The sequence below is a fragment of the Aegilops tauschii genome, chromosome 7 (genome assembly GCF_002575655.3).
Source record: "Aegilops tauschii subsp. strangulata cultivar AL8/78 chromosome 7, Aet v6.0, whole genome shotgun sequence".
Classification (NCBI taxonomy): Eukaryota; Viridiplantae; Streptophyta; class Magnoliopsida; order Poales; family Poaceae; genus Aegilops; species Aegilops tauschii.
Window position 1 is genome coordinate 317740177 of NC_053041.3, and position 13681 is coordinate 317753857.

The 13681-nt window shown below is 45.8% G+C and overlaps 1 long non-coding RNA gene across 1 annotated transcript; it reads right to left on the bottom strand.

Annotated features, from left to right (window-relative positions):
• Positions 1–3588: 3588 nt before the first annotated feature.
• LOC109762393 (uncharacterized) lies at positions 3589–6340 on the bottom strand. Its single transcript, XR_002232718.4, has 5 exons — positions 6090–6340; positions 5923–6011; positions 5632–5842; positions 4812–4878; positions 3589–3795 (listed from the first exon to the last, which is right to left on the bottom strand). It is a non-coding gene; the product is annotated as an uncharacterized lncRNA (long non-coding RNA).
• Between the last annotated feature and the right edge of the window lie 7341 nt (positions 6341–13681).

The window sequence follows — 13681 nt, forward strand, 5'->3', positions numbered from 1 at the left end:
CTGGAATCTACGGCGGCTGGATGAATATTTCGTCGACTCCCCTAGGGTTTTGGGAATATTAGGGTATTTATAGAGCAAAGAGGCGGTCCGGAGGGCACTCGAGGTGGGCACAACCCACCAGGGCGCGCCTGGGCCTCCTGGCGCGCCCTGGTGGGTTGTGCTCTCCTCGGAGTACCCCCCCCCCCCCCGGCGCAGCCAGGGCCCATTATGTTCCTTCTAGTACAAAAAAAATCTCCGTGAAGTTTCATTGCGTTTGGACTGCGTCTGATATTGATTTCCTGCGATGTAAAAAACATGCAGAAAACAGCAACTCGCACTTGGCACTTTGTCAATAGGTTAGTACCAAAAAATGATATAAAATTACTATAAAATGATTATAAAACATCCAAGATTGATAATATAACAACATGGAACAATCAAAAATTATAGATACGTTGGAGACATATCAATGGGCTCCTCTCCCACATAGCTGCACAAAGGGCCACCATTGAAGAAGCTGCTGGAGAAGAGGAATATGCTGAAGTTCCTGAGCCCCTGAGGTCATAGAAGAAGGCTAAGGCTTAAAAAGCTTCAAGTGTGAAGCCATTGAAATCTGCACCTCCTGAATCCAGTGTGCAGTCTGAGGATCAATCTCGCATCCCCAAGAAATCCAAGAAGCCCAAGAAGATTTCTGGACATGACCTCACCCCTGCTAGCATCCTGCAAAATGAAGAGAATGTTACAGATCTGTCAAGCGATGAAGATCTTGCTGATGATGCTCTGGAAATGCTCATCAAGAGCAAGCAGGAGGCCGAAATCTTCAAGGATTTGCCTCTCTTTGATGCAGATATTCTCAACAATTTCATTGATTAATGGTTTGAAGATCCCACCCTCACCATTGACGATCTGCAACTGCCCATTGACATCAGTGTCACATTTCAGGGCTGCATAGCCAAGGAACTTGCTATAGCTTAGAATATTGTTGAGCTGAAAAACAAAATTGACTATGAGAAGGCCCAGTTCAAGAAGTATATGGCAAAGCTCAGTGTCGTTGATGTTCAGAACTTCAAGGAAATGATGATTGACCTCAAGGCTCAGTTCAAAAAGAAACGTGAGGAAGCCAAAGGCTCTCGTGAGTGCATGAAGTACTATGCTGAGAAATGTGTTCAGGCTCACAATGAGGCTATGAAGAGAAAGGCACTTGGGCGTCCAGGCATTGACCCCAAGTTGGCTGCCAATAAGAAGAAGAAGCATGCTGAAGCCGAACCAGAAGCCCCATGGTGGGGAAGACCAAGCATTATCTTCCCTGCCAGTATGACTGGCTCGAAGCCAAAGGTCCCTTCAGCAGCTTCTGAGCAGAAGAAGACTAAGCTGGCTGAGGCCGAAGCCAAAAAGAGGAAGCACCATGATACTTTTGATGCTAATCCCTCCAAGAAGAAGCTGAAGACAAAGTCTTCAAAGTTTTCACACAAAGAATGTGGTGCTCCCCAAGAACCACTACTCGCTGAGTATATTTCAGTTGCACTGCTAGCTTCCACCAATCGCGAGCATCGTCTCATCGTACATGAGCCTGCTCCCACAGAGGCTCATGAGTCTGAAGATATTCCAGCTGCTGACCCCATCGCAGCTGAAGACATTGGTCATGATGACAATGTAGAAGATGATGTAGTCCTTCCTCAGATCATGCCAAACCCAGTATCATCGTCTGCTCCTACGAGAAGTGAACTCATAAGCATTGGCGGTCCCATGACGCCAATCACACAACACCCCAAAGAGGAAGACATTCCAGATGCATTCTGGGAAGAACAACACCCCAACTCCCCATTGCATGAAGTTATTCCTCGCACTCCACCTGCTCATGTCACCACTCCGGTGCTTGAGACACTGATACATCTCCGACGTATCTGTAATTTATGTAGTATTCATGCCATGTTTACAACAATTTTATATGGTTTTGGTATGATTTGAGTAGAACTACCCCAAACTGACGCTATTTTCAGCAGAACTACCGTGTTGTCATTTTTTGTGCAGAAATAAAAGTTCCCGGAATGGGCTGAAAATTTATGATGATTTTTATGGACCAAAAGAGAACCCCGAAGCACAAGAGTTTGACAAGAAGAGTCATGAGGTGACGACAAGGTAGGGGGGCGCGCCCTACCCCCGGGAGGGTGCTCCTACCTTGTCGCTGCCTCGTGGACCCCCTTGACGTGAGACCGATGCCAAAAATTCCTTTAAATACGAAAAACCCCGAAAAGAAACCTAGATCAGGAGTTCCACTGTCGCAAGCCTCTGTAGCCATGAAAAAACAATCTAGGCCCTCTCTGGCACCCTGCCGAAGGGGGCCATCATCACCGGAGGCCATGGAGGAGTATCCTGGAGGGGGCCATCATCACCATGGAGGCCAAGGACCAGAGGGAGAACCTCTCCCCATCTAGAGGGAGACCATGGAGGAGGAAGCACAAGGGGGAGATCCTCTCCCCCTCTCTCTTGGTGGCGCCGGAGTACCGCCGAGGGAACCATCACCGCGGTGATCGTCTTCATCAACATCACCATCTTCATCACCTTCCTCATCTCTTTTACGCGGTCCACTCTCCCACACCCCGTTGTAATCCCCTACTTAACATGGTGCTTTATGCCACATATTATGATCCAATGATGTGTTGCCATCCTATGATATTTTGAGTAGATTTCCTTTGTCTTTTGGGTTGATTGATGATCTAGATTGGTTTGAGTTGTATGTGTTTTTGTGCCGTCCTATGGTGCCTTCCGTGCCGCACACACGTGAAGGATTCCCGTTGCAGGGTGTTGCAATATGTTCATGATTCGCTTATAGTGGGTTGCTTGAGTGACAGAAGCATAAACCCAAGTAAGGGGTTGTTGCGTATGGGATAAAGGGTACATGATACTTTAATGCTATGGTTGGGTTTTACCTTAATGATCTTTAGTAGTTGCAGATGCTTGCTAGAGTTCCAATCATAAGTGCATATGATCCAATAAGAGAAAGTATGTTAGCTTATGCCTCTCCCTCATATAAAATTGCAATGACGACTACCGATCTTGTTAACAATTGCCTATGATAATTCCGCACACCGACCCATCATTATTCCACTCTCGCTATTTATAATATATAGTAATATATTCTAACTTTATGATAACAACACTTACTTTTATATTTTAGTTCTCTGATATCATGCAAAGCTATCCTCTTCATACCCACAATGTAGTTTTATTTTTGTTTCCAGATGGACGCAAACGCTCGGTGTACGTAGAGTCGTATCAGTGGTAGATAGGACTTGAAAGAATATTGATCTTACCTTTAGCTCCTTGTGGGTTCGACACTCCATACTTATGTAACGACCCCATAATAAGGTGGTGTTTGGTTCAGGGACTTTTTAGTCCCAGAGACTAGAAAAAGTCCATAGGAACCAAACGGGAGGGACTTTTTCTACAGGGACTAGAAAAAGACTCTACTAGAGAGTCTTTTTTGATTAGTCTCTGGGACTAGAAAAAGTCCTAGGACTTCTGAACCAAACACCCCCTAAGATTCGATGTCTATGTGCTCACTGTGCTAGTCCCTGGATCAATAGCTAGCACACACAGTACAAGATGTAATATCAAGAATAAACCACATGTCATAACATTACATCATAGATCCAGAATTTAATATAATACATACCTTCATAGCTCAAGCTAGCATACAAATAAAATACAGCGAAAAAGCAAATAAAATCTTCATGAAGTCCATCAACACCACAGGCAAATGTCGAGTATAGACATCGTAACCCTACATCGTATCACTCACTCGTCGTATAAAATCTGCAACATGAAACGTTGCAGCAACGAAGGGTCAATACTTTGAATGTATTGGCAAGTCACACAGGAATGATATAACATACCTACTCCTATATGCAAGGTATATCAAGAGGATAGTGCAGTGGTTGTTTTGCAGAAAAGCTAATTTTTCCCTGATAGCTACATAATATAATAGTCAAATTTTAATTATGTCTTGCTACAGTTAAATACATATGGTTGAGTTGGGAAATACAATACCAACCTATCTCAATTATTAAGTTTCCCACTCAATTTTTATTAAAGTATCATCTGTCAAGATCATCCAACGACTGTAATGGCATAGTGGCTCAAATTTGTCCATAACCGGGGACACAGCTAATCATGATTAGTTTATACAGTCTGCAGAGGTCTGTACACTGTACCCACTGGACTCAACACGAAGATTGAGACAAAGTCTTTCAGAAGCAGTCGCCTAGTCCCACAGGAGGCCCATCCCAACTATCATAACTACATCTGCTGGCACATCCGGGTAAGGTTTCCGCAACTGATCAACTAAGCCAGAGCCCATATTAGCTACTGGTTGTACATGGAGGCTACTAGTCACTAAGTTTGTCTGATCTTTTTGAGCCTGGACGACACCCACTTACATTGAGAGGGTATGAACCATGATGTTCATGAAACCACCCAGCAATACCGTTCGGGCGCACTTAGCCATGGTCCATGTCCTTAGAAAAGGAACAAGAAACCATGATGCAACCCTGTCCGTCCAGAGGTGAATTATATATTATGTTTTTACTCAAGTTATATTATATATAGTCCTCACATAATCTCGATGCATACACGAACCAATCCCCGTCTACATAGCATAGCAAGAATACACTACCACGATCTACAATAAGGCCATACTAAGCTGAATCTCAATAGCAATAACATGCTACCATAAAATTCCTACACAATGCATAGTATAGTAATGTGATATATATATATAAATACACACATAGAAAAATAATAGGTTGAAGTATGATCAAGGTGTAACTTGCCTGTAAGTCGGATGAAGATCATCGTACTCACAATCCTGATAATTCTACTCGTCACGCTCCGAGCAATCTATCACAAATGAGAGAATCCAAATAAACAACCATGCCATATAGAAGAATCAAAAGAACAACAAAACAAATATGGCTAGGTTAAGCAACAACAACAAAATATATAGGCCAGATATATACTATGGGTCTTTATGGTGATATAAGGTGGAAGGTGAAGGAATTAACTTGAAAGAGTCAATGGATGATGAATTGTTGCCATATAAGATTAAATTGGATATTATAGAACAAGGTCATAAGTATTTGGAGAAGAACATCCAAATGGTGTAATGATTGCATATGTCATAGGAATTCACTTGCAAAAAGAATAGATTGATTAGGAGTGCTATAACACAAGTCATTGCGAAATGATGTGTGAATTGAATTTGAATTCAAAACAGGTCAAGAATTATTTGAATATTGAGTATACATGATGTCATCAACAAGTATTTGGTACAAGAGTTCAGACGCAAAAATAATAAACTAATTTGGATCGACGGTTTGAAAGGTATGGCCTCCGGAAGGTTGAATTCAAATTTGATCAAATTCAAATTTAAGCAGTTCAAACATGTGAAATTTTGGTTCTACTGTATTCTTCTGGTCACTACGAGTACACATAAAAAAATCAATGAATTTGGATATACAGACCAAGAGATATAGCTAAACGAAATATTGGTGAAAATCTGTCTAAAACATGATTTTGAACTGCGGTTACTATAGCATAGCGCCATGTGTCACATGCAGATTGGCTGAGATGTAGTTGTGCGTGCGTGCTCACCGAAGCAGGGGAAAACAGCGACGGCTTCGGACGTGGCTGGCGGCGCTCCTCCGGTGGCTCTCCAGTGAAGATGAGGTGAAGGGCGGATGCGGCTTGCGATGACGGAGACGATGGTAGCTTCAACGGAGATGGGAGCGTCCTTTCCTGGCGCACCGTCGCTCGATGGTGTTGGCGATTTTGGGCGTGATCGGGAGCTCGGTATCCCGTGTTCCTGAGAAGATCAGAGGTTGAGGGGAATTTAAAAGACCACGAATAATACTCAGGAAGGATTAGCGAGGAACCGAGGCTCACAGAGGCAATGGAACTATTCGGGGAAGCTCCGGCAAGGGCAATACTTCGGCGAGATCCGGATTTGTTGAAGAGCTCGATGTGGTGCGGTCCTGGGAAAAATCAAAGCGGAGGGGGTGCATGAGGTTTCCTCGCAGACTATGGAGTGCTCGGAGAGGGGCCGGGCTTACTTGTGTGGCCGAAATCGTTCGTCAGAATCGCCGGAGTCGGCAGAGCTTGGTGAGGTCCTTACGCTCGATTCCTAGGGGAAAACAAAGTGGAGCCTGCGAGGACTGATTGAAGGATTCGAGAGGAACCACACGGCGGCCTCAGATTGGAAAAGGAGCAAGGGGTCGCGCGAATCACGCGGGGTTTGGTGCGGCAGTGGCGGCGCTCTCGTCCACGAACAGGAGATCGATCGGGAGGTGGAAGGAGGCGGTGGGGTCCGTTGTCAGTGGAATAGAGAGAAAGAAAGAAAAAACAAAAGAGACGTGGAGCAGGCTGTGGCCTACTGGCGATGCTGGGCCAGCTGCGCTGCGGTTGCTCTGCGCTGCTGCTTGCGCGTGGCGAAGAATAGAAGCTGGTCCGCACAGTGCGACCTGATGAATAGTGAAGGTTTTCTATTTACTAAAATAATAGGAAAGAAAGTGGATAATGAAGATGCCAAATTCTTTCTGAAATAAATACTAGGAAAATTTCTATAATTCTACATACTAATATAGAAAACAGTGAACATTTATTCCATCTCAAAATACATATATAAAATACATATAATATTTTTGTAAACATTACTTTGACACTTATAAAGTGTTCCATAAAATATTTTTGAACTCGGGAGAAAAAATGCAAATGACATTTAAATCATTCACAACTCTTTTACATTGAAGGAGTCATATTACCTTCTCTCATATGATTTAATATTTGAGTTAGAATTGTTCTAAATATTCAAAAATCCAAATGTGAGAATATTCAATTATTCAGCTATATTATTCTGTGAGGAAGTCATGTCATCCTCTCTCATTATTGAATTGGAAATATTTTGAATATTCGCAAACCCAGAATAAGAACGAAATGAATAATTGGGAAAGTCTTTTTATTCCCTCTCAATTTAATATTCACTTAAACTCCAAAAGTTTCAAATCCTAGTCACATCAATCAACACAAGCAAGTTTTTATTTAATACTATTTAAATAATTAACATTCCAAAATTATAAATTTTGGGATGTTACAAATCTACCACCCTTAAGATGAATCTCGTCCTCGAGATTCGAAGAGGCTAGAAAGAAAAGGCTAGGGTCGGGGTTCTCCTTGAATATCCATTGTCCATCCGAGGGTCCGGGGTACTACCACCCTTAAAATAAGATTCACCGGTCTTAAAAAAATCTTACTCCTTCGATGAAATCCTTCACACACATGTCTTGCAATCCTTTGAAATTCTGAATCCCTTACCAAAAGAGTGGTCTTCCATATACTGAAACTTCATGGCTCATAGGTCTTGCGTCAATACTAAACAAAACCGATTCTCTCATGGGGGTCATTAAGAATACTTCCTTCGGGGTTCCTGCAGAAAACTGTCTTGGCTTATTCTCACCGTATAACCTAGTATTTGCAACGGGTGCCTCTACAAGGGGTCAAACGTCATACCATTCTAAGGTTTAGGCTTAACATCATCGTCTCTCAATTATAGACAAGTCACTCTAGATTTACTAGCCCACATAGCAAGAGTGAATAATAAGAGTAAGTTGGCATGGTGATCAATCCATTCCGCACCCAAATCATTATCTTGTATATGGTTTAGAAAATCTCGCATTCTAACACTTGGGCATCCTGACAAACATTGCAAAAACTTCTCTTGTTCACGAACTGGGTTCGAATAATTCCATTGGTTCCGCGTGCCAAACAAAACAATCTATCGTTCCTTTGAACTCTCAGGGTTGCGTCAACTACCATAAAACGTCTACTAACGAACTGTAGCTTCCTCCAGGGTTCTTCCTTCAGCAAGATTGTGCTTGCTTCTTTGTCTTTCATTGTGTACCTAGTTAAGCTTGAACTCATCCCTAGGTTGCATCCATCTTCACTCCATTCTCGGGATTTGCAGTAATGTCGTAAATCTTCTCATGCAGGTCTTGGGTTTAAGGAAAGATAGAATATATATATATAGAGAGAGAGAGATACCCATACAAGCATCACAATGGTTTTTAAAATAAGTTTTGATGTGCGTTGTCAGTAAAAACAAACACAATGACAGCTCACAAACAACGTATCTAACGATATACGTATATACAAATCTTGTATCTTCAAAGTCTTCAATGTTTGTATCCTCTGTCTTGCATCACGAAGAAATCTTCATGACACCAAGTCTTGTCATAGCCTGCTCTTCTTAAATCTTGAAGCATACTAAATAAATAGGAGTCTAAACATCGTAACTTATTCTATGCATAAAAGAAATACCAATCACATCACACATCATCAATCAATAAAAGCACAAAAGTCACACCACACAAGCAAATCCTACAGGTAAGGTCATATCCACAAGAGATATGATCTATCATACTATCGAGAACCATTTATCGAACTTAAAATAGTAGGGGTGGTCATTTATCGAACTTAAAACAGTAGTGGTGGTCTGAATCTAAGCTTTGCCCTTCTCATCTAAATTAACCATGAAGATCATCTAGCAATCTAAAAGTTAGTCCTTATTGAGTCGCACCAAAAATACTTCTTTCTTGATTTCCTTCACTCCTCATTGTAGCATTGCTTCCCAAACATCACATCCTAAGTGACAGGGCCAAATGGGGTAACTATAGGATGGCTAGCAACTTTAAGACAAGATGAGAAGTTTAGAATATGAATGGTAGACGAGAAATACGAGTATGATATTAAGTGATAAAGAAGTGATAAAATAATTTTGTTCCTATGGCTTTTCCTATTCCATTGTAAGGGTTACGACCTACAATCAACATGGGCTCTAATACCATCTGTAACGACCCGAACCTGATTAGATTCGATATCTCTGTGCTCATTGTGCTAGCCACTGGATCAATAGCTAGCACACATAGTACAAGATGTAATATCAAGAATAAACCACATGTCATAACATTACATCATAGATCCAGAATTTAATATAATACATACCTGCATAGCTCAAGCTAGCATACAAACAAAATACAGCGGTAAAGAAAATAAAATCTTCATGAAGTCCATCAACACCACATGCAAATGTCGAGTATAGACATCGTAACCCTACATCGTATCACTCACTCATCGTATAAAATCTACAACATGAAACGTTGCAGCCACGAAGGGTCAATACTTTGAATGTATTGGCAAGTCACACAGGAATGATATAATAGACCTACTTCTATATGCAAGGTATATCAACAGGATAGTGCAGTGGTTGTTTTGCAGAAAAGCTAATTTTTCCCTGATAGCTACATAATATAATAGTCAATTTTTAATTATATCTTGATACAGTTAAATACATATGGTTGAATTGCGCAATCCAATACCACCCTATCCCAATTATTAAGTTTCCCACTCAATTTTTATTAAAGTATCATCTTTCAAGATCATCCAACAACTGTAATGGCATAGTGGCTCAAATTTGTCTATAACCGGGGACACGGCTAATCATGATTAGTTTATACACTCTGCAGAGGTCTGTACACTGTACCCACTGGACTCAACCCGAAGATTGAGACAAAGTCTTTCAGAAACAGTCGCCTAGTCCCACAGGAGGCCCATCCCAACTATCATAACTACATCTGCTGGCACATCCGCGTAAGATTTCGACAACTGATCGACTAAGCTAGAGCCCATATTAGCCAGTGGTTGTACATGGAAGCTACTAGTCACTAAGTCTGTCTGATCTTTTTGAGCCTGGACGGCATCCACTTACATTCAGAGGGTATAAACCATGATGTTCGTGAAACCACCCAGCAACACCGTTCGGGCGCACTTAGCCATGGTCCATGTCCTTAGAAAAGGAACAAGAAACCATGATGCAACCCTGTCCGTCCAGAGGTGAATTATATATTATGTTTTTACTCAAGTTATATTATATATAGTCCTCACATAATCTCGATGCATACATGAACCAATCCCCGTCTACATAGCATATCAAGAATACACTACCACGATCTACAATAAGGTCATACTAACCTGAATCTCAATAGCAATAACATGCTACCATAAAATTCCTACACAATGCATAGTATAGTAATGTGATATATAAAACTACATGCATTGAAAAATAATAGGTTGAAGTATGATCAAGGTGTAACTTGCCTGTAAGACTGATGAAGATCGTCGCACTCACAATCCTGATAATTCTACTCGTCACGCTCCGAGCAATCTATTGCAAATGAGAGAATCCAAATACACAACCATGCCATATAGAAGAATCAAAAGAACAACAAAACAAATATGGCAAGGTTAAGCAACAACAAAAAAATATATAGGCTTAATATATACTATGGGTCTTTATGGTGATATAAGGTGGAAGGTGGAGGAATTAACTCGAAAGAGTCAATGGATGATGAATTGTTGCCATATAAGATTACATTGGATATTATGGAACAAGGTCAAAAATATTTGGAGAAGAACATCCAAATGGTGTAATGATTGCATATGTCATAGGAATTCACTTGCAAAAAGAATAGATTGATTAGGAGTGCTATAACACAAGTCATTGCGAAATGAAGTGTGAATTGAATTTGAATTCAAAATAGGTCAAGAATTATTTGAATATTGAGTATACATGATGTCATCAGCAAGTATTTGGTACAAGAGTTCAGACACAAAAATAATCAATGTCGGAGTAAATGACCACAGGTAGCCTCACCGCCCCCCTAAGATATTTCAAGACATCAGGGCTAACTGCGCCCCTCGCACCTCCTAGACGAACGACCGGCTTCGTGGGCTGACTGGTCTAGGAGGCCGGCTGCTAGAAGGCGGCAAGACACCAGAAGGCAGCCACGAGGAGGCCGGCTCCTAGCAGGCGGCACCTCGTCCCCTCAAAGTTTGCACCCACATAACCACGACGGGACGGGGCGTGGCAACAGTACGGCCTGTCGCCCCGAATCCAGGGCGGAGCATGGCCATAGTGCGGTGTACCAAGCGGACACCCCTCGCCCGGCGCGACACTGCTCCCATGCAGCCCGTGACATCACTTATGTGAGGAGGAGCCATGCTCCCACGACGGCCGGTCGGTACGGCCCGCAGGCGACAGGCCCTACCGGTCGACGAGCCCCAGTAGGCGGCGATGCCCCAGCAGGCGGCAGCGGGAGTGGGCCCCCTCCCAGCAGGCAGCCTCCTCCCCCCTTGGAGTGTGAGCGCCATTAGTCAGATGAGACGGGGTGTGGCTAAAGTGAGCGCCCGCCAAGCGGCGGGATTGTAGCCACGCTCCCCCCGACAAAGCCTCCGTCATTAGGAGCAAGGCAACACTATAAAGCGGTCGGCGTGGCCCGCAGGTGGCGGGCCCTACCTGTCGGCTGAGTTCCCGGCAGCCGGCGGGACCCACCAAGTGGCGGGCCCCAGCAGCCGGCGGAGAAGTCGGCGTCCAGAGACACTGACGGCCGGGTCCTACACCCGGCCGGATTACCATTGTACCCCTAGGGGGTAGGCCTATATAACCCCACAGGCCACCCAATGCAAGGGGTTCAGACCTTTGTTCATAGCCCTAGAACACACACACGTAGAGAGAGTGGAGTAGAGCTAACCTTGCCCTTCTTCCTTCTCTAACAGAAACAACTCAAGGAGCAAGCTTGTAGCTACCTTATTGATCATAGTCATCATGCGGAGACCCCGCAGAGCAGGACTAGGGGTGTTATCTCCACGGAGAGCCTCGAACCTGGGTAAGATCCGCAGGCATATGCGGTCTCGCTCACTGCCGCCTCTAGAGCCCGGCGACGTACTCCTGTCCCCATCCATGATAAGCCACCCCCTGGCATATGTCTCACGATATCCCCGACATTTAGCGCCCACCATGGGGCAAGGTGCACTTTCGTCCAGAAACACATTCTGGACGGGAACCCTCTTCCTTCCTGGTGAGCGCAGCCAGCCCGGCACGCCCGATGGCGTTTGCGCCGACCCGCTGCATGGCATGGAAGCCGCTTGCGCCGCAAGCTGCCTCGCTAACCTCATCGGCGGGATCTGCCTCTCCGACGAGCCTGCGCCCGATGCGGGAGGAGCCTGCTCAGAGAGCTGCCTTGTCGACCTCCTCGGCAAGCTCCACATCGCCAACGAGTCGGCCTCCGACCTGGAGTCCGTCGGCTCAACTGACCCACCTGTCGACATGGTCATCGATGCCGACGCCGCGCCTTCTGATGCCTTCAACGGTGACCTGGTGATCTTCAACGACCCGCTCCCTGCTGCTGACAGCAGCGCCAGCACTAGCACCGTCACGGAGGTGCTGGTCATCAGCCACATGGAGCCTCCGACGGAGCCGGCCAGGACCCGTTGCAGGCGGCAATGCGGGACCTGTCCGCTCCAATAGCGCCCGGTGCAAACGGCGAAATGTTGGAAGCGTGTCGTGTTGCACTCCTCGACAGCGCCAACAAGTTGGCAACCATGAGACGCCTCACTGAGGCCTACTAGTGCGAGATCGACTACGTCATCTGCGGCACGCCGGCTGCTGGCGAACCCAGCCGCGTGGGCATGGTCCGGCAGTGCGGCGCAGCCATCGACAACATGCTGGGGGCCGAGCGCCCAGTCTACGCCACGCCAATGGAGAACCTACACGCCGCCTAGGCGGTAGCGGACGAGCTGAACCACCTGGAGGGTGACGAGCATCGCTGCATGACCGAGCGTGTCCAGCAGCTCATCGTCGCCACCGCTGCCCAGCAAGAAGCCGGCCGCCGCGTGGTGGAACCCAGCTTGCAGGTCGAGAACCTTCCCCCACACCGAGAGCACGGCGCGACCTCCCGAATGCTGACAGGCGGAGCCCGCGACCTAAGAGACCAAGAGCCAGTTGTTAGCCGCAGCCTCACACACATCACCATCGAGTGCGAGCAAGACGGCCGCCCACGAGCAGTGGAACGGTGGGACGATCGTCCGCCTCCCCCGCACAGGGGGAGGCGCGCTTCCCTGCTGCCTTTTGAGCATCCGACTCTCGGAGGCCGGCTGGGCCCCCGTGAAGGAGTCGGAGAGAATGACGCTCGCCACCGGATCGACCGACTGGCTCAGTCCCTGGCAGTAGTAGAAGAAGATGAAATCGGGCCGCCTTGTTTCGGCCCCCGCATTCGCGATGAGCCCTTCCCCAATGGGTTCTCGCTCCCTCGAGACACTCCCAAGTACAATGGCTCCGTGTAGCCGGAAGATTGGCTGGTTGACTACTCCACCGCCGTCAACATAGCAAACGGCAACAAGCGCGTTGCCGTGAAGTATGTTCCGCTCATGCTCCAGGGCACGGCCCGGACATGGCTAAATAGCCTCAAGCCCTTCAACATCAACAGCTGGCTGGACTTCACCGAAGGCTTCATCCGCAACTTCACCGAAGGCTTCATCAGCTCTCTCTATGTGTCCAAGGCCCGACCGAGTCCACCCGCAAGTACTTGACACGGTGGGCTGAACTGCGCAACTCCTGCAAGGGGGTGCATGAGGTGCAAGCCATATAGTACTTCACTGCCGGGTGCCGAGAGGGCACCCTACTGAAGCACCGACTCCTCTGCGAGGAGACGGCCACACTCGACGAGCTGCTGATCATAGCAGACAAGTACGCCACTGCCGACTCCTCCATGAAGTCGAAGCTCCGAGTGGACGCGTCTAGAAAATTGCTCCCTCC